Below are 21,235 nucleotides of genomic sequence, written 5' to 3'. Positions count from 1 at the left end.
CAAATTTTTACCCCTCGCACATCAGATAGAGCTCTAATCTCTAGAGTATATAAAGATCTCAACAAGATAAGCACCAAAAAAACCTAAATATTCCAATCAATAAATGGGCCAAGGACCTGAACAGACACTTCTCAGAAGAAGATATACAATCAGTCAACAAATATGCTCATCATCTCTAGTGATCAGAGAAATGCAAATCAAAACTACTCTTAGATACCATCTCACTCCAGTCAGAATGGCAGCTATTAAGAAAACAAACACAACAAGTGTTGGTGAGGATGTGGGGAAAATGGTACACTCATATACTGCTGGTGGGACTGCAAATTGGTGCAGCTAATTTGGAAAGCAGTATGGAGAATCTTTGGAAAACTGGGAATGGAACCACCATTTGACCCAGCTATTCCTCTCCTTGGACTATACCCAAAGGACCTAAAAACAGCATACTACAGGGACACAGCCACATCAATGTTTATAGCAGCACAATTCACAATAGCTAAACTGTGGAGCCAACCTAGATGCCCTTCAGTGGAAGAATGGATAAAAAAATGTGGCATATATACACAATGGAATATTAATCAGCACTAAAAAATAATAAAATCATGACATTTGCAAGAAAATGGATGGCATTAGAGCAGAATATGCTAAGTGACATTAGCCAATCCCTAAAAAACAAATGCTGAATGTCTACTCTGATATAAGGGGTGTGACTGAAAATGGGGTAGGGAGGGAGAGCATGGGAGGTAGATTATTTCTAGTTAGGGAAGAGTGGTGGGAGGGAAAGGGAGGGAGAAGGGGAATAGCAAGGATGGTGGAAGGAGACCCTCATCATTATACAAAATACATGTATGAAGATGTGAACTTGGTGTCAACATACCTTATATACAGAGATGTGATAAATTGTGGTATAAAGGTGTCTTAAGAATTGTAATGCAAATAATAATAATAGTAATAGTAATAATAATAATAATAATAATAATAATAATAATAGAGCTCATGTAAAAAAATAAATAAAAATTTTAAAAAATGGCTTAATTAAGATTTTCACCTCATTGAGACTCTGCTCAAGAAGAAACTGTGACTCTCCATTCTTGAAAATGAAGTTAAAACTCCTGTGTACTTCTTTGTTGTTTGTGTTGTCATCCAAAGATCTTGGACCATCCATGAAGCAAACCGGTTCTTATTTGGGGATTCTTAGAATTGCAATTTCAGTAGAAACAGAAAGTGAACCTTCAGGGAGAGGTTTAGAGGGTCATTTTAAGGGTGAAATCGACAAAATTGAAGCAGATTACATAGGTTGATCATCAAGAATTGTGACTGGAGGATAAATTTACTTCTATAGCTCATTAGTTCAGTAATACAAGGTTAGACTATGTCATTTTTCTAAAAACAGAGTTTAGTTTTTAATTTTTACACTCCTCTGGAAGTTCCCTCACAGCAAATAACTTTCTTGTGACATGTCAGTAATGTTACAGAATGGCTACCACAGCACCAGGTGGAGTCTGGGTAACAAAATGGAGTCACTGCTGACAACTTTCTTTTGCAATATGAGATTTTTGTGTTCATTTATTTTAATTAAACTTTAAATAATGACTCTGTCAAGTACTGCGCTTGTTACTTTCACATAAATGATCTCAATTAAGCCTCATAACACCTTTAGAATGTAGGTAGGACTATCCTTATTATTAAAATTATTTGTCCATTTTAGTTACGCATGGCAGAGTATATTTTGATATATTTATAAAAGCATGGAATATAACTTATTCTAAGTAGGTTCCCAGTCTTGTGGTTGTACATGATGTGGAAATTCATTGTGAAGTATCCATATATGAACATAGGAAAGTTCGGTCAGATTCATCCCACACTCTTTCCTATTCCCTGTCCCCTTCCCTTCCCTTCATTCCTCTTTGTCTAATACACTGAACTTCTATTTTTCCCCTCCCCCCACTATCTTAATTTTTTTTTATTTTTTTTTATTTTTTATTGTTGGCTGTTCAAAACATTACATAGTTCTTGATATATCATATTTCACACTTTGATTCAAGTGGGTTATGAGCTCCCATTTTTACCCCATATACAGATTGCAGAATTACATCAGTTACACATCCATTGATTTACATATTGCCATACTAGTGTCTGTTGTGTTCTGCTGCCTTTCCTATCCTCTACTATCCCCCCCTCCCCTCCCCTCCCCTCCCCTACCCTCTTCTCTCTCTGCCCCCTCTACTGACATTCATTTGTCCCCCTTGTATTATTTTTCCCTTTTCCCTCACTTTCTCTTGTATGTACTTTTGTATAACTCTGAGGGTCTCCTTCCATTTCCATGCAATTTCCCTTCTCTCTCCCTTTCCCTCCCACCTCTCATCCCTGTTTAATGTTAATCTTCTTCTCATGCTCTTCGACCCTACTCTGTTCTTAGTTACTCTCCTTATATCAAAGAAGACATTTGGCATTTGTTTTTTAGGGATTGGCTAGCTTCACTTAGCATAATCTGCTCTAATGCCATCCATTTCCCTGTAAATTCTATGATTTTGTCATTTTTTAATGCAGAGTAATACTCCATTGTGTATAAATGCCACATTTTTTTTATCCATTCATCTATTGAAGGGCATCTAGATTGGTTCCACAGTCTTGCTATTGTGAATTGTGCTGCTATGAACATCGATGTAGCAGTGTCCCTGTAGCATGCTCTTTTTAGGTCTTTAGGGAATAGACCCAGAAGGGGAATAGCTGGGTCAAATGGTGGCTCCATTCCCAGCTTTCCAAGAAATCTCCATACTGCTTTCCAAATTGGCTGCACCAATTTGCAGTCCCACCAGCAATGTACAAGTGTACCCTTTTCCCCACATCCTCGCCAGCACTTGTTGTTGTTTGACTTCATAATGGCTGCCAATCTAACTGGAGTGAGATGGTATCTTAGGGTGGTTTTGATTTGCATTTCTCTGACTGCTAGAGATGGTGAGCATTTTTTCATGTACTTGTTGATTGATTGTATGTCCTCCTCTGAGAAGTGTCTGTTCAGGTCCTTGGCCCATTTGTTGATTGGGTTGTTTGTTCTCTTATTGTCTAATTTTTTGAGTTCTTTGTATACTGTGGATATTAGGGCTCTATCTGAAGTGTGAGGAGTAAAGATTTGTTCCCAGGATGTAGGCTCCCTATTTACCTCTCTTATTGTTTCTTTTGTTGAGAAAAAACTTTTTAGTTTGAGTAAGTCCCATTTGTTGATTCTAGTTATTAACTTTTGTGCTATGGGTGTCCTATTGAGGAATTTGGAGCCCGACCCGACAGTATGTAGATCGTAGCCAACTTTTTCTTGTATCAGACGCTGTGTCTCTGATTTGATATCAAGCTCCTTGATCCATTTTGAATTCACTTTTGTGCATGGCGAGAGAAAGGGATTCAGTTTCATTTTGTTGCATATGGATTTCCAGTTTTCCCAGCACCATTTGTTGAAGATGCTATCCTTCCTCCATTGCATGCTTTTAGCCCCTTTATCAAATATAAGGTAGTTGTAGTTTTTTGGATTGGTTTCTGTGTCCTCTATTCTGTACCATTGGTCCACCCGCCTGTTTTGGTACCAGTACCATGCTGTTTTTGTTACTATTGCTCTGTAGTATAGTTTGAACTCTGGTATCGCTATACCGCCTGATTCACACTTCCTGCTTAGCATTGTTTTTGCTATTCTGGGTCTTTTATTTTTCCATATGAATTTCATGATTGCTTTCTCTATTTCTACAAGAAATGCCGTTGGGATTTTGATTGGCATTGCATTAAACCTATAGAGAACTTTTGGTAATATCACCATTTTGATGAAGTTAGTTCTGCCTATCCATGAACAGGGTATATTTTTTCCATCTTCTAAGATCTTCTTCTATTTCTCTCTTTAGGGTTCTGTAGTTTTCATTGTATAAGTCTTTTACCTCATTTGTTAGGTTGATTCCCAAGTATTTTATTTTTTTTGAGGATATTGTGAATGGAGTGGTTGTCCTCATTTCCATTTCAGAGGATTTGTCGCTGATATACAGGAATGCCTTTGATTTATGCGTGTTGATTTTATATCCTGCCACTTTGCTGAATTCATTTATTAGCTCTAATAGTTTCTTTGTAGACCCTTTTGGGTCTGCTAGGTATAGAATCATGTCATCTGCAAATAGTGATAATTTAAGTTCTTTTCCTATTTTGATGCCTTTAATTTCTTTCGTCTGTCTAATTGCTCTGGCCAGTGTTTCGAGAACTATGTTGAACAGAAGTGGAGAGAGAGGGCATCCCTGTCTTGTTCCAGATTTTAGAGGGAATGCCTTCAGTTTTTCTCCATTCAGAATGATGCTAGCCTGAGGCTTAGCATAGATTGCTTTTACAATATTGAGGTATGTTCCTGTTATCCCTAGTTTTTCTAGAGTTTTGAACATAAAGGGATGCTGTACTTTGTCGAATGCTTTTTCCGCATCTATCGAGATGATCATATGGTTCTTATTTTTAAGTCTATTGATGTGGTGAATAACATTTATTGATTTCCGTATATTGAACCAGCCTTGCATCCCAGGGATGAATCCTACTTGATCATGGTGCACAATTTTTTTGATATGTTTTTGTATCCGATTCGCCAGAATTTTATTGAGGATTTTTGCATCTAGGTTCATTAGAGATATTGGTCTGTAGTTTTCTTTCTTTGAAGTGTCTTTGTCTGGTTTAGGTATCAGGGTGATGTTGGCCTCGTAGAATTAATTTGGAAGTTCTCCCTCTTTTTCTATTTCCTGAAGTAGCTTGAAAAGTATTGGTATTAGTTCCTCTTTAAAGGTTTTGTAAAACTCTGCTGTATACCCATCCGGTCCTGGGCTTTTCTTAGTTGGTAGTCTTTTGATGGTTTCTTCTATTTCCTCAATTGATATTGGTCTGTTTAGGTTGTCTATATCCTCCTGACTCAATCTGGGCAGATCATATGACTTAAGAAATTTATCGATGCCTTCACTATCTTCAAATTTATTGGAGTATAAGGATTCAAAATAATTTTTGATTATCTTCTGTATATCTGAGGTGTCTGTTGTGATATTGCCTTTTTCATCCCGTATGCTAGTAATTTGAGTTCTCTCTCTTCTTCTCTTCGCTAGCATGGCTAAGGGTCTGTCGATTTTGTTTATTTTTTCAAAGAACCAACTTTTAGTTTTGTCAATTTTTTCAATTGTTTCTTTTGTTTCGATTTCATTAATTTCAGCTCTGATTTTAATTATTTCTTGCCTTCTACTTCTTTTGCTGTTGTTTTGCTCTTCTTTTTCTAGGATTTTGAGATGAAGTATGAGATCATTTATTTGTTGTTTTTTTCTTTTTTTAAGGAATGAACTCCAAGCAATGAATTTTCCTCTTAGAACTGCTTTCAATGTGTCCCATAGATTCCAATATGTTGTGTCAGTGTTTTCATTAATCTCTAAGAATTTTTTAATTTCCTCCTTGATGTCTTCTATAACCCATTGATCATTCAGTAACCTATTGTTCATTCTCCAAGTGATGTATTCTTTTTCCTTCCTTCTTTTATCGTTGATTTTCAGTTCCTTTCCATTATGATCAGATAGGATGCATGGTATTATCTCTACTCCTTTGTATTGTCTAAGAGTTTCCCTGTGACATAATATATGATCTATTTTTGAGAAGGATCCATGTGCTGCTGAGAAAAAAGTGTAACTGCTTGATGTTGGGTGGTATATTCTATATATGTCAATTAAGTCTAGGTTATTAATTGTGTTATTGAGTTCTATAGTTTCCTTATTCAACTTTTGTTTGGAAGATCTGTCCAGTGGCGAGAGAGGTGTGTTGAAGTCTCCCATGATTATTGTATGGTGGTCTATTAGACTCTTGAACTTGAGAAGAGTTTGTTTGATGAACATAGCTGCACCATTGTTTGGGGCATATATATTTATGATTGTTATGTCTTGTTGGTGTATGGTTCCCTTAAGCAGTATGTAGTGTCCCTCTTTATCCCTTTTGATTAACTTTGGCTTGAAATCTATTTTATTTGATATGAGTATTGACACTCCTGCTTGTTTCCGAAGTCCATATGAGTGATATGATTTTTCCCAACCTTTCACCTTCAGCCTATGTATGTCTTTTCCTATCAAATGCGTCTCCTGTAGGCAGCATATTGTTGGGTCTTGTTTTGTGATCCATTCTACTAGCCTGTGTCTCTTGATTGGTGAGTTTAAGCCATTAACATTTAGGGTTATTATTGAGATATGGGTTGTTCTTCCAGCCATATTTGTTTATTTCTGTTACTAAACATGGTTTGTTTTCCTCTTTGATTATTTTCCCCCCTTTACTGTCCTACCTCCCACTGTTGGTTTTCATTGTTATTTTCCATTTCCTCTTCCTGTAATGTTTTGCCGAGGATGTTTTGAAGAGATGGTTTTCTAGCTGCAAATTCTTTTAACTTTTGTTTATCGTGGAAGGTTTTAATTTCATCTTCCATCCTGAAGCTTAATTTCGCTGGAAACACAATTCTTGGTTGGAACCCATTTTCTTTCAGTGTTTGAAATATGTTATTCCAGGATCTTCTAGCTTTCAGAGTCTGTGTTGAAAGATCAGCTGTTATCCTGATTGGCTTACCCCTAAATGTGATCTGCTTCCTTTCTCTTGTAGCTTTTAAAATTCTCTCCTTATTCTGTATGTTGGGCATCTTCATTATAATGTGTCTAGGTGTGGGTCTCTTATGATTTTGCACATTCGGCGTCCTGTAGGCTTCTGGGATTTGGGATTCTGTCTCATTCTTCAAGTCTGGGAAGTTTTCTCGTATTATTTCATTGAATAGATTGCTCATTCCTTTGGTTTGAAATTCTGTTCCTTCCTGTATCCCAATGACTCTTAAATTTGGTCTCTTGATGTTATCCCATATTTCTTGGATGTTCTGCTCATGGTTTCTTAACAGTCTTGCTGAGCTGTCTATGTTCTTTTCAAGTTGAAATACTTTATCTTCATTGTCTGATGTTCTATCTTCTAAGTGTTCTACTCTGCTGGTAGTATTCTCAATTGAGTTTTTAAGTTGGTTTATTGCTTCCTGCATTTGTAGGATTTCTGTTTGTTTGTTTTTTATAACCTCTATCTCCCTGTATAGTTGATCTTTTGCTTCTTGGATTTGTTTATGTAATTCATTGTTGAAGTGATCTTTCATTGTCTGATTTTGCTGTCTGATGTCTTCCTTGAGACTCCAGATCATCTGAAGCATGTATATCCTGAATTCTTTATCTGACATTCCATCTGCTGCAGCTATTACCTCTTCTAACGTTGAGTTGACCTGCATTGCTTGTGGTCCTTTCTTTCCTTGTCTCTTCATACTGTTCGCGTTCCTTTCTACTTGGTGAAACTGTTGTACTATTGAATTTTCCCCCTATATATTTATATTGGTCTTGTATAGTTGCAAAGTCTCCCTCGCAGGCCTGGGTGGCGGCTCTGCCCCTCCTCCAATTGGGGCAATGTGCCTACCACGCCGGCAGGCCGCTGGGCCTGCTCTGCCGGTCGGTAGCAGGTCCGACTACCTTGCAGGCACGGGCGGCAGCTCTGTCCCTCTGCGGGCCGCTAGTCTTGTTCTGTCGGTGGTCGCAGTTCTGCCTACTTTGCAGGCGCAGGCAGCGGCACTGCCCCTCTGCAGGCCTCTGGGGCTGTTCTGCCAGTGGGTCGCAGGTCCGCCTACCTTGCAGGCGCAGGGGGCGGGGCGGCTCTACCCTTCCTCAGGCCACTGGGCCTGTTCTGTCTGTCGGTTGCAGGTCTGGCCTGTTCTGATGGTGGTCACAGTTCCGTCTACCCTGCAGGCGCGGGGGGAGGGGGCGGCTCTGCCTCTCAGCAGGCCGCTGCTCCTCTTCTGCCGGTGGGTTGCAGGCCCGCCTACGTTGCAGGAGTGATTGGAAGCTCTGCCCCTCCGCGGGCCACTGGGCCTTCTCTGTCGGTGGTCACAGTTCCGCCTACCTGGCAGGCGCGGGGGTGGGGGGCGGCTCTGCCCCTCAGCAGGCCGCTGGGCCTGCTCTGTGTGTGGTCACAGTTCCCTCTACCTTGCTGGCGCAGGGGGAGGGGGTGGCTCTGCCTCTCAGCAGGCTGCTGCTCCTCTTCTGCCGGTGGGTTGCAGGCCCGCCTACCTTGCAGGAGTGATTGGAAGCTCTGTCCCGCTGCGGGCCACTGGGCCTTTTCTGTCAGTGGTCACAGTTCCGCCTACCTGGCAGTCGCGGGGGGTGGGGGGCAGCTCTGCCCCTCAGCAGGCCGCTGGGCCTGCTCTGTGGGTGGTCACAGTTCCCTCTACCTTGCTGGCGCAGGGGGAGGGGGCGGCTCTGCCTCTCAGCAGGCCGCTGCTCCTCTTCTGCTGTTGGGTTGCAGGCCCGCTTACCTTGCAGGAGTGATTGGAAGCTCTGTCCCGCCACGGGCCACTGGGCTTTTTCTGTTGGTGGTCACAGTTCCGCCTACCTGGAAGGCGCGGGGGGTGGGGGTCGGCTCTGCCTCTCAGCAGGCCGGTGCTCCTCTTCTTCCGGTGGGTTGCAGGCCTGCCTACCTTGCAGGAGTGATTGGAAGCTCTGTCCCACCGCGGGCCACTGGGCCTTTTCTGACAGTGGTCACAGTTCCGCCTACCTGGCAGGCGCGGGGGGTGGGGGACGGCTCTGCCCCTCAGCAGGCCGCTGGGCCTGCTCTGTGGGTGGTCACACTTCCCTCTACCTTGCCGGCGCAGGGGGAGGGGGCCCACTATCTTAATTTTTAAAGTAGCTTTATTGAGATGAAATTCAATGACCTATATACAATAAGCTATAGATTTTAAGCTGTAGAACAGGGTAAGTTTTAACATACATGTATACTCATGCAACCACAACTACACTTGAGATAGTGGACATATCCCACTGCTACAGAAGTTTTTTCATACCCACTTTGTAATTTTTCCCTCCATACCGCTTCACCATTACCATATCCTACACTGACATACCTTCTGTCACTACAGATTAAGTTACGTTTTCTAGAATTGTATATAAATGAAATAATACAATATGTGATAATTTTGCCTGGCACTTTTCACTTGACATAAAGTGTCTTCAAGGTTCATCCATGTTATAGCATGTATCATTACTTCATTCCTTTTTATGGATGAATAATGTTTCATCTTAGTGATGTTGATGGGCATTTTTAGTTGTTTCCATGCTATCATAAATTATATTGTTATAAATACATTTTTGTGGGGTCATATGTTTTGTTTCTTTTAGGTGTTTATCCTGGAGGAGGAGAATTGCTGGATTACATGGTAATCCCATGTTTACCTTGAGAAACTACCAGATTATTCTGCAAAGTGTCTACAAAGTTTTACATTCTGATCATAGTTAAAAACATGTGAACAAACTGAGTTAGAAAACACAAGAAATTGCTTAAGCTCACGCCACTAGAATTTGTCATAGAAAAAATCCCATTGAGATGATTATGAGTTTCTTCAGTATAGGGATGTTTCTCAGAATTCTTTACCTTATGGGCAGACTCTCAGTCATATTGGATGGTTGATATCCCAGCTCCTAACTAATGTAATCAAGATAGTTAACTTCTTTGTTCTTAAATTTCTCACATCTAATACCAATGGTGATAATAATGAAAGCTACTTCATAGTATTGCTTGGTTATTAAATAAATTAGTGGTCATAGAATATTTTACCCAATATTTTATCTCATGAGTACCAAAGTTCAGGTAAGGTTAGTTATCATTATTTTTATCATTATTGCTATTTTTGCTGTGAGTTTCACTCAGTACAGAGCTAGGCTCATGATAGATGCGAAATCAATTATACTTAGCAATCAAACCAACAAATTGCTGTATGACACATGAATTAACATCTGGTTCCAGGAGAGATACTTGATTCAAGCCTAAAAGCCTAAAAGCCTTTCTAGAGAAAGGCACAAAACCTAGCATTTAGTATACATCTCCTCTATGATAGGCTCTCCACTAGGCACTTTATATCTGGGATCTCATTTAATCTTCATAATAAACCCTACAAGGGAAGATTTATTACTTAGATTCATAGAGGAGAAAACTGAAATGTCCTGAATGAAATAGCTTTCTCAAGGTTGCAGAGTAGTTATGATGTTTGCTGTAGTTCTCCTCTGTCACCTTTCCCACTGCTTATTTTCTAAATTATATATTTTGTGCCCCTAAAGGTAAAATTATTTCAAAACTCCTCCTACAATTTGACAGTCCACATTCAAGCATTTTTAGCATAACTGGAGAAGTCACTGGGCAGGCAGTTGTAACTTACTATAGTAGAAGCCAGTAAGCCATCTACTTATGATTCTGTTCGTGAAGTTTCCCGTTTTCTCCAGGATGTCACTATAAAGGATGCCAATCCTAAGATGGTTCTTGCACCTAACTTGCAACATTAGATATTGACTGGTTGTGAGAAATGTATCCATTGTATAAATAAGCGCATTCACTTTGACACTTAAATTCATTTCAAATCGCATCATGCTTGAGTCACTCAACTTGAATACAAGGCAATTTCATAATATGCTTGTTATACAAGTTGGAGGGTGAAGAGAGTGTTTTCCAATTTCAGACCCCTAATCCAATTTGCTAGACAGTGCAGTTTATCATAACAGGTTTGAAAGTAGAATAGGTCTTGCTCTACCACTTTTTCCAGTAGACTTGAAATCCTGCTGGGGAATATTCCTTAGCTCTCAGTTTCCAGGAGAGATTGTGGTGTTTGAGACAGGGCAGTACTTTGCAGGGTTGACAGGTGAGTTTGGAGGGTGTGAGATACACTGGGAAGAAGCCTAAAAAAGATTTCTGTAGTGTCAGGAACTAGAATCCAGAAAAGAACAAGGAAACTCATCCATGGCTCTTGTTTCTCAGAACTCAATGGAAAGGCCTAGAAATGGTCATGTGTGTGTCAGGTTGGAAAGAAGAGCAAGGTTGGAGGGGATGTGCACAAGTCTCTCAAACCTTCCTGCCCACATCTACTTCCTACATTCAGACATCTGTTTTTCTTTGTCTCAGGTGCCAAATATTTCCTTTTTCATGCTCTAAGGTGTATGAGTTGGGGCGTGTGTGTGTGTGTGTGTGTGTGTGTGTGTGTGTGAGAGAGAGAGAGAGAGAGAGAGAGAGAGAGAGAGAGAGAGAGAGATAAAAGAGCATGTGCTTTTATTGGCTAATTATATTAAATAGAAGAAAAATGCATTCCGGGCTCCATCTCACTGTGTTTTTAATTCTCCTTCCCAGTGTGCCACAGGGATCCCATTTTCAGGACCAGCCATCCTCCTTCCTCTTCACACACAGAAAGTAAAAGGGGTAATTATCCCCCAGGAGCACCTTAATTGTTCCAATTAACCTGACCACTTTTTGCAGTCAAAGCCAAGCAGAGAAGAGAATTTAAAGTGATCAAACACCATTTTATGGGCTGTAGATAAGTAATAGGCAGGGCAAAGCATTTTCTAAAAAGAATGGACTCTGAAATGACATAGGCTTGCACTAAGGGAATTTTCTTACTACCATTATTAAGAAGAAAAATGACATTTTAGGTGCTTTTAATTCTACTATCACTGCACCTCTATGTAATACTCAGACACACAATCAAATGTATCTGTGCTCATTGAAGCTGTTTAACTGCTTTTACAGACAGACAGGTCTGAGTTTGAGCCCTCCAACACTAACATGCATTATGACATTAGACAAGTAACTAAACCTTCCTGAATTGGACTATCCTTATTTGTGTGCCAAGCACTTAACATTCCTTATCTCATTCATCACTGTCTCTGTTTTTACATGATGGTACTAAAATACAGAGAATGGAAGTGACCTTCCCAAGTTCATCTATTAGCTCTGGGTGAGTCATAGAGTTAATTATTCATTTTCTTTCTCTGTTTCCTTCTTTCTTTTCAACCTCTTAATATTTACTGAGATCTACTATATGCCAGACACTTGCTAAATGTCAGAAGCATAATGGTAAATATGATAGGCAGCCTGTGTTCCTATGGAATTTAAATAAAACTCAGCTCTATTTGACTTCAGGAACCGTGTCCTAATCACTAGAATTCTTCATTCTTTACAATGTTGTTAGACTTAAATGAGTGAAACGATACAAAACTATTAAAATCTTCAAGGAATTTGTATTATATATGGGATATATGCACACACACACACACATATATACACATGCCTTACAACAAATTTTTTGAACCTACTCAAATATCACTTAGACATGACTAGTTCTGTAACTAAAATTGGATCCATTTGTGTCAAAATCTACTGGTTTTGTTGATAAAAAAATTTATAGAGTCACAAAGCAGATGTTTGCCTAGGGCTGGGTGTGGGAATACGAAGTTACTATAACTAGGTATAAGTTTCTTTTTGGAGGAATGGAAATGTTCTAGAATTGGTGAAGATGTGGTGATGGTTGCACAACTCTGAAAATGTACTAAGAAGCATTGTACACTTAAGATAAGTAAATTGTATGGCATGTAAATTATGCCACAAATCAAAATGTTAAAGCAATGTAGGTTGTTTCCACAGTTTAACTGTGAATTGTACTGCTGTAAACATTGATGTGCCTGCATCACTCTAGTATGCTGATTTTAAGTCCTTTGGGTACAGACTAAGGAGTGAGATAGCTGGGTCAAATGGTGGTTCCATCCCAAGTTTTATGACGAATCTCCATACTGCTTTTCCAGAGAGGTTGCACCAATTTGCAGTCCCACCAGCAACATATGAGTGTGCCTTTTTCCCCACATCCTCACCAACATTTATTGTTGTCTGTATTCTTGATAATTGCCATTCTGACTGCCGTGAGATAAAATATTAGGGTAGTTTTGATTTGCATTTCTCTATTTGCTAGAGATATTGAACATTTTTTCATATATTATTGAATGTATATCTTCTTCTGAGAAGTGTCTGTTCAGCTCCTTAGCCCATTTATTGATTGAGTTGGGTTTTTTAATTTTTTTTTTTTTAAATTGTAGTTGGACAATTTTATTTATTTATTTATTTATTTATTTATTTATTTATTTATTTATTTATTTAATGTGGTGCTGAGGATTGAGCCAGGGCCTCACACGTGCTAGGTGAACACTCTACTGCCTGAGTTGTTTGATTTTTTTGGTGTTAAGTTTTTTGCGTTCTTTAGATATCCTGGAGATTAGTGCTCTATCTGATGTGCATGTGGCAAATATTTGCTCCCCAAATGTAGGCTCTCTCTACACCTCATTGATTGTTTCTTTTGCTGAGAAGAAACTTTTAGTTTGAATCTATCTCATTTATTAATTCTTGATTTTATTTCTTGTGCTTTAGGAGTCTTTTTAAGGAAGTCAGGGCCTAATCCAACGTGATGAAGATTTGGGCCTACTGTTTCCTCTATTAGGTGCAGGATGCCCTTCAGTAGATGAATGGATAAACTGGTATATATATACATATACACCCAATGAAATATTACTCAGAATTAAACAAGAATAAAATCATGGTATTTGCAGGTAAATCGATGGAGTTGAAGGATATCATGCTAAGTAAAGTAAGCCAATCCCAAAAAAACAAAGGCCGAATGTTCTCTCTGATAAGTGGATGCTGATCCATAAAGGGAGTAGAGAGACATAGGAAAAATGGAGGAACTTTGATGGGGCAAAGGGGAGGAAGGGGTAGGGAGGGTTCATGGGGTTAGGAAAGATGGTGGAATGAGATGGTCATCATTACCCTAGGTACATGTATGAGTGCACAAATGGTGTGATGCTACATCATATATAACCAGAGAAATGAATAGTGGTACTACAGTGTGTACAATGAATCAAAATGCATTCTGATGTCATATACACTTAATTAAAATAAATAAATTAATTGTAAAAAGCAATGTAGATTAATAAAAGCCTATGAATCAGTCTTGATGGGAAAATATGGTGAGTTGTACTTCTGGATTGATTAAGAAAGCAACAAGATCATTAAAAGCACACAAACCTTATGGGGATGCACATGGACAAGATTACTTGAAAACAAGTCCTGCATATCAGGAAACATTCTAGAAATAGTGGCACAGGGGCACCACTCTGTAGAGGTATAACAGGGCAAGTATATTAAATGTTTAAAATATGTTAATTATGTTTAACATATGTTAATTTGGACTACAATTAAAACAATTGGTTTTGTAAGAAGAAAACAATTTGGGGATCATTTTCACCAATAGGCAGGATTCATATCTGATAGGAAGGCATTATTAATTTGCCATATCATTTGATCATTTTTTAAGCAGTCTGCCTAAAAATTTATAGTGGTTAAAAGCACTTGAATCTGTGGAGACAGCCCAGATGGGTCACATACCTGTTAACTATTGATCCTAGGCAACTTTCCAAGTCTCAGTTTCTTTATCTATAAAACAGGAAAGTATGAACATTTATCTCTAAAGGCTATGAATATTGTGTTACTACCTATAAAATAAAATACTTCTTACAGGGTCCTGTATATTGGAAACATTTAATAGTTGGTAGTTTTTATTATTCTAAAAACTTATATAACAACCAGTTTTAGGGACCTCAGAGATAACAGTACCTTTGGTTAAGAAAATGCCTGTACTATTTCTATACAGTACAACTTTTAAATCAGCATTGCTATTAAATAGCTAGATATATTCCATAGAAATGCAAACCTTGCCATAAGCAAAGAATGGAAAGTGAATTAGCGCCAACCATTCTTAAAATTTCCTTGAGAACCATGGCACAAACACTCAGTGATAGGTGACTATTTGGTAGGCTGCTTTACTGACCTTATCCTCAGTGTTTGCATTTGGTGATTGAACCTTCCTCATTGGATCAGTTTGTGGGTTAAGTGAAAAAACACATGCAAAAGTACCCAGTTCATGAACTATTTTTAGGAAATCGAGTGCCAGGCATGTTAGCTAGTTTGCCTAACATCACAGGCATAGTGAATAATAAAACTCAGAGTTGCACCTAGTTGATCTTATTTTATAACAAATTACCTACTATGCTTTGCAACTTATTGGCTATGGACCTTGAGACACGTTTAACCTCTTATCCTGAATAAAATCATTTTAAAATATGGGAATAATAGTATCCCTGCATGGTATTGTTAGAGCAATTAAACAAGATACATAAAACACTTAGAATAGTGTCTGGTATGTTAAAAGGCACTTAATAAATGTCATTTAAAATTCTATCACTATAATTAGTTTTGCCCCAGGCAATATCTCCTGGAATTAGTTCCCAACTCATAGGAGGAAAAGTGAAAAGAGGGAACTCCAGTGCAGGGTTTATTTCAATCTGTATCTCAGTAAATTTCAATCCCATTCCTGTTATTCGTTTTAAAAACCCTGGAGTCTTTCTTGACTCCTCCGCTTTCTTTCCCACCTAATTTACACAATATCAGGAAATTATTTTGGCTCTACCTTCAGAATAGATCCAGAATCTGGCCCCTTTCATCACCTCATAGCCACCACCAAGGCCCAGACCAACATCAACTCTAAAATAGATTAGCAGCTGCTTCCTGTCTAGTGTCCTTGCTCATTGTTTTGGCATCCTTCAGTATATTCTCAGCACAAAGTCCAAAGTGACTCTGTGAAAACATACAACATTTCATGTTATTCTTCGTCTCTCCTCCTATTTTTCTCCTTTTTTCTATTAGTAGCTGCATGGTCACCTTTCTAACTTGCCTATTAGTAATCTACCCCTGCGTAAGAAAGTAAACCAACATAGCAGCATGAAACAACACACATTTACTATATAAATGCTTCCATGAGTCAGAAATCTGGAAACTGCTTTAATTGTTTTACATCTTGAAAAATCTCCTGGGTTATACCTGCTCAACTCTCCCTTCCTTAGCCCTGACACCTGAAAAATCATCCTGTAGATTTTTCTTTTACAGAATGTCACACCACTGGAATCATATAGCATGTTGCTTTTCCAGATGGCTTCTTTAGCTTAGCAATATAAATTTGAGATCCACCCCTGCCTTTATGTGGCCTGATAGCTCATTTTTATTGCTAAATAATTTTCCATTATGTGGGTGTTTGTCTATTCACCTATTGAAGGACATTTGCTGCTTCCATATTTTGGCTATTATAAATAAAAGTGCTATGAGCATTTGTGTGCATCTTTTTGCATGGACTTAAGTTTTCATATCAACTGAATAAATACCTAGAAGTGTGGTTGCTGAGCTTTATGATTAAAACTATGTTTATTTTGGAAGAAACTGCCAAATTATCTTCTAGAGTTTCTATATCATTTTGTATTCTCACTAGCACTGAGTGAGATTTCCTGTGACTCTAGATTATCATAGCCATTTGGTTAAAAAAACAAACAAACAAACTATATATATATATATGTGTGTGTGTGTGTGTGTATGTGCGCGTGTGCGCACACGTGATCACAATGGTAACTTATTGTTGCTTTAATCTACAATGTGCTAATGGAAAATGGCATTGAACATCTTTTTATATGATCATTTGCTACATGTATATCTTTTCATGTGATTTATCAGGTTAACATAAATACCTTCTATTTCTAATATGCTGAGAACTTTTATATTGAATATGTTAAATTCTTGTTAAATGACCTTATGTTGCCATTGATCATAATGTTTTTTCTTTAGAATACAGATAATGTGGCTCACATATATTGATTTTTATGTGTTAAATCAACTGTGCATATATGTAAGAAATCCCAATTTCTCATGGCATATAATTTCTATACATCATTGGATTCAATTTAAACATAGTTTATTGAGAATTTTTACACCTATGTTCATAAGAAATATCAACCCTTGGTTTTCCTTTATTGCAATGTTTTTATGTCAATTTGGTATTGGGTAAATGTTGGTAAAAGTGAGTTAGTAATTTTTATATCTGATTCTATTTTCTGGAAGAAATTATGAAGAATTGTTTTTATTTTTGTTTTTAGACTAAATTTTTAATAGACTTTACCAGTGAGAACATCTGGGCCTGGTTCTTTCATTTTTAGACGGCTATTAATTATTGACTCAATTCTTTTAATAGACATAGATCTACAGAAATTATCTGTTTCTTGTATGAGTTTTAATAGTTTGTATATTTCAAAGAAATGTTTTATTTCATCTATATTATTAAATTGGTGGACAGATATGATTATTTCTAATATTCCTTCATTATACTTTAAATATCCTATACTTTATTTTATTATTTATTCTGATTTGTTATACATGATGGCAGAATGCAATTTATTTCATATTCACATATAGAGCACAATTTTCCAAGACACTGATTATACACAAAGTATTTTCACACATGTACTTAGGATAATGATGTCTAACTCATTCCACCATCATTCCTACCCCCTTGCTCCCTCCCTTCCCCTCCCTCCCCTTTGCCCTATCTAAAGTTCCTCCATTCCTCGCATGCTCCCCACTCCAATCGCCATTATGAGTCAGCATCCTCATATCAAAGAAAACATTTGGCCTTTGTTTTGGGGGGATTGGCTTGCTTCACTTGTCAGTATATTCTCCAACTTCATCTATTTACCTGCTAATGGCATGATTTTTTCTCTTTTATTGCTGAGTAATATTTCATTGTGTATATATACCAAAGTTTCCCTACCTATCCATCTACTGAAGGGCATCTGGGTAGGTCCCACACTTTAGCTATTGTGAATTATGCTGCTATAAACATTGATGTGGCTGTGTCCCTGTAATATGCTGTTTTTAAATCCTTTGGGTATAGACCAAGGAGAGGGATAGCCAGGTCAAATGGTGGTTCCATTCTCAGATTTTCAAGGAATCTCTATACTGCTTTCCAGTTTGGCTGCACCAATTTGCAGTCCCACCAACAGTGTATGAGTGTACCTTTTCCCCCACATACTCGCCAACACTTATTTTTGTTTGTATGCACAATACCTGCCATTCTGACTGGAGTGAGATAAAATCTTAGAGTAGTTTTAATTTGCATTTCTCTAATTGCTAGAGATGTTGAACATTTTTTCATATATTTGTTTATTGGTTGTAGATCTTCTGAGAAGTGTCTGTTCACTTCCTTGGCCCATTTATTGATTGGATTATTTGTTTTATTGGTGTTAAGGTTTTTGAGTGCTTTATATATCCTACAGATTAGTGCTCTCTGATGTGCTTGTGGTAAAGATTTGCTCCCATTCTTTATGCTTTCTATTTACCTCACTGATTGTTTATTTTGCTGAGAAGAAGGTTTTGAGTTTGAATCCATCCCTCTTTGATTCTTGGTTTTAATTATTGTGCTATAGAAGTCTTATTAATAAAGTTGGGGCCTAATCTGACATAATGGAGATTTTGGCTTACTTTTTCTTCCATTAGGTGCAAGATCTGTGGTTTAATTCCTAGGTGCTTGATCCACTTTAAGTTGAGTTTTGTGCATGATGAGAAATAGAGGTTTAATTTCAGTTTGTTGCATGTGGATTTCTAGTTTTCCCAGCACCATTTGTTGAATAATCTATCTTTTCTCCAATGTATGTTTTTGGTGCCTTTGTCTCTAATATAAGATAACTAAAGTTCTGTGGGTTAGATTTTGTGTCCTCTATCCTATACTTTAAATACATAAGTAATGATTCCCTAATTTATGTAATTAGTAATTTGTTTCTTCTCTTTTCTTTATTGGTTAGTCTTACTGAAATTTTATTAATTTCATAGATATTTTTAAAGAACTAGCTTTGCATTTTATTAGGTTTCTCTATTGATTTCATGTTTTGAATTTTATTGATTTCTATGCTGATTTTGATCATTTATTTTCTTTGGTTCTCCCAAGGCTTAATTTACTTTTCTTTCTTTAGTTCCTTATGGTGAAAAAATAGCTTACTCATTTTAGGCCTTTCTTCTTTTCTAATATATACATTCAGTAGTTTATAATGCCCTCTAAGAACTACCCGCACTGCATCCCATATTTTTTTTCTAAAAGAGGCAGGGTAGATTTTATTCTAAAAATATCACAGGTTTTTCTATTATAAAGGGACCTAGATGCCCTTCAATAGATGAATGGATAAAAAATGTGGCATTTATACACAATGGAGTATTACTCAGCACTAAAAAATGACAAAATCATGGCATTTGCAGGGAAATGGATAGCATTAGAGCAGATTATACTAAGTGAAGCTAGCCAATCCCTAAAAAACAAATGCCAAATGTCTTCTTTGATATAATGAGAGCAACTAAGAGCAGAGCAGGGAGGGAGAGCAGGAGGAAAAGATTAACATTAAACAGAGACATGAGGTGGGAGGGAAAGGGAGAGAGAAGGGAAAATGCATGGAAATGGAAGGAGACCCTCATTGTTATACAAAATTACATATAAGAGGTTGTGAGGGGAATGGGAAAAAAACAAGGAGAGAAATGAATTACAGTAGATATGGTAGAGAGAGAAGATGGGAGGGGAGGGGAGGGGGGATAGTAGAGGATAGAAAAGGCAGCAGAATACAACAGACACTAGTATGGCAATATGTAAAAACGTGGATGTGTAACCGATGTGATTCTGCAATCTGTATTTGGGGTAAAAATGGGAGTTCATAACCCACTTGAATCTAATGTATGAAATATGATATGTCAAGAGCTTTGTAATGTTTTGAACAACCAATAATAAAAAAAAAATAAATAAAGGGGCATGTGTGACCACGTAGGAAACAGATTCCCCATTATGGGTTTTCCTGATGGCTTCTGTAAGGATAATGGAGATATTAATCACTTGTATTTTGGAGCAAAGCTTCATCTTGTTCTCTTGAGGTATGGTATTGATGACCACTATTCTTCAAAACACATCAGAAATGGCTGGCCAGAAAAAATTCCATGATTCAAGATAGCATAACTCTGGTGACTACAGCTGAGAGAAGGTTGTCAGCTGTATAGCAAATTGTGCCACAGGTTTCAGCTGTGTCATTCATAAGGATATCCTCTGATATCCTTTGCATCTTCCACTAGCACCATGAAGTTTACTTCATTGGCCTTCTTCCATTCCTTGTGAATCAATGCAAAGTCCACATTAAACCAATCTGCAATGGAGGTCACTCTCTTGGCTCTACCAACATCAGGTAACATAATAATGCAGTTCCTCCATTCAGAGATATTCTCCCTAATCCACTTCAGGACCCCTGGCTCTTTATACAGATTGTTATGTGATATTTATTGGTAACAAAAAAGTCTTAAATTTGAGAAGCATGTAGATCCATGTTGATAATATGATCTTCACCAGCCACAGATTGCATATTTGTGACAAGCTTTGTTGAGATTAGAACCCAGCCCTTGTTCTTCTTATCCTGCCAGGCATAAGGGAAACAGGATGACTGTGGTAACCTGGCTTGCTGAAGCAGTCTTTCTGGGATTAATCATGATCTAAAACACCATTAGATTGTTGTTAATTTCACCACAGCCAGTCTGAAAGAAGAATGCAGACACCTTCTTCAAGTACATTTTCACCAATTTCCACACAGGTTTCTTGATTGCTGAATTTCTTAGTTACTACCTTACCTAGATAAGGTAGGATAAGTTCTGATGGGAACTGCTGCTGCAGATTTTGATATTCAGCATATTGAGAAGCTTCCCTAGGTGCTCTTTGCACAGTGTTACTGTGGAAACCAGAACTGAAGTCATCCCTTAAATTTTGAAAAGTTTGTATTTTCATTTTTATTTAGTCCAAAATATTTTTCAATTTATCTTAAGACTTCTTCTTTGAGCCATGTATTATTTAGAAAAACAGTTTAACTTCCAAATATATGAGAATTTTTTTCTTATCTTTCTGGTATTACTATCTTGTTTAATTCCTCTGTCATTTAAGACCATATTTTGAATGCTAGACTTTTTAATTTGTTTTATGACCTTCAATGTAATCTATTATGGTTCCCAGGTCATTAACCTGGCTGAAACTTAGCATCACTTTCTTCACAGTACATTTTTCACCTTGAATAGAATATATTGCATATGACCAATTGTTCTCTTCCATTTATTGAAAAACAAATATAAAGAGACAAGGCTGAGTTCTTGTTTAGGATAGTATATGTACACTAAACTTAAAATTCATCTAAAATTATCATGTCATAATAAAGATACCTTATGTGCTATAGAACTCACAGAAGCCAAAAAGGATAGGGACACATACATAGAAATGTTCACAAATTGTTGGAGGCTGAGTGGATCAGCTTCTAGGAGAGAAACTCATAGAGCAGGAGACTTAGGTAGGACTCCATCCTTTTGTGGGTACCTTCATCAAGTTATGACAGAGAAAAGCCAAGAAAACATTTCGTTTTAGTTTTCACAGGAAAAGGAAAAAGAAATCCTT

General features: G+C 37.6%; 1 pseudogene; it reads right to left on the bottom strand.

Annotated features, from left to right (window-relative positions):
• Positions 1-19,887, bottom strand: part of LOC139703168 (ribose-phosphate pyrophosphokinase 1 pseudogene) — a 107,890-nt pseudogene extending 88,003 nt beyond the window's left edge.
• Between the last annotated feature and the right edge of the window lie 1,348 nt (positions 19,888-21,235).

This window comes from Marmota flaviventris, chromosome X (genome assembly GCF_047511675.1).
Source record: "Marmota flaviventris isolate mMarFla1 chromosome X, mMarFla1.hap1, whole genome shotgun sequence".
In the NCBI taxonomy this organism is placed as follows: Eukaryota; Metazoa; Chordata; class Mammalia; order Rodentia; family Sciuridae; genus Marmota; species Marmota flaviventris.
Note: the sequence above shows the minus strand (reverse complement) of the source record. Positions and strands in the feature narration are given on the sequence as shown.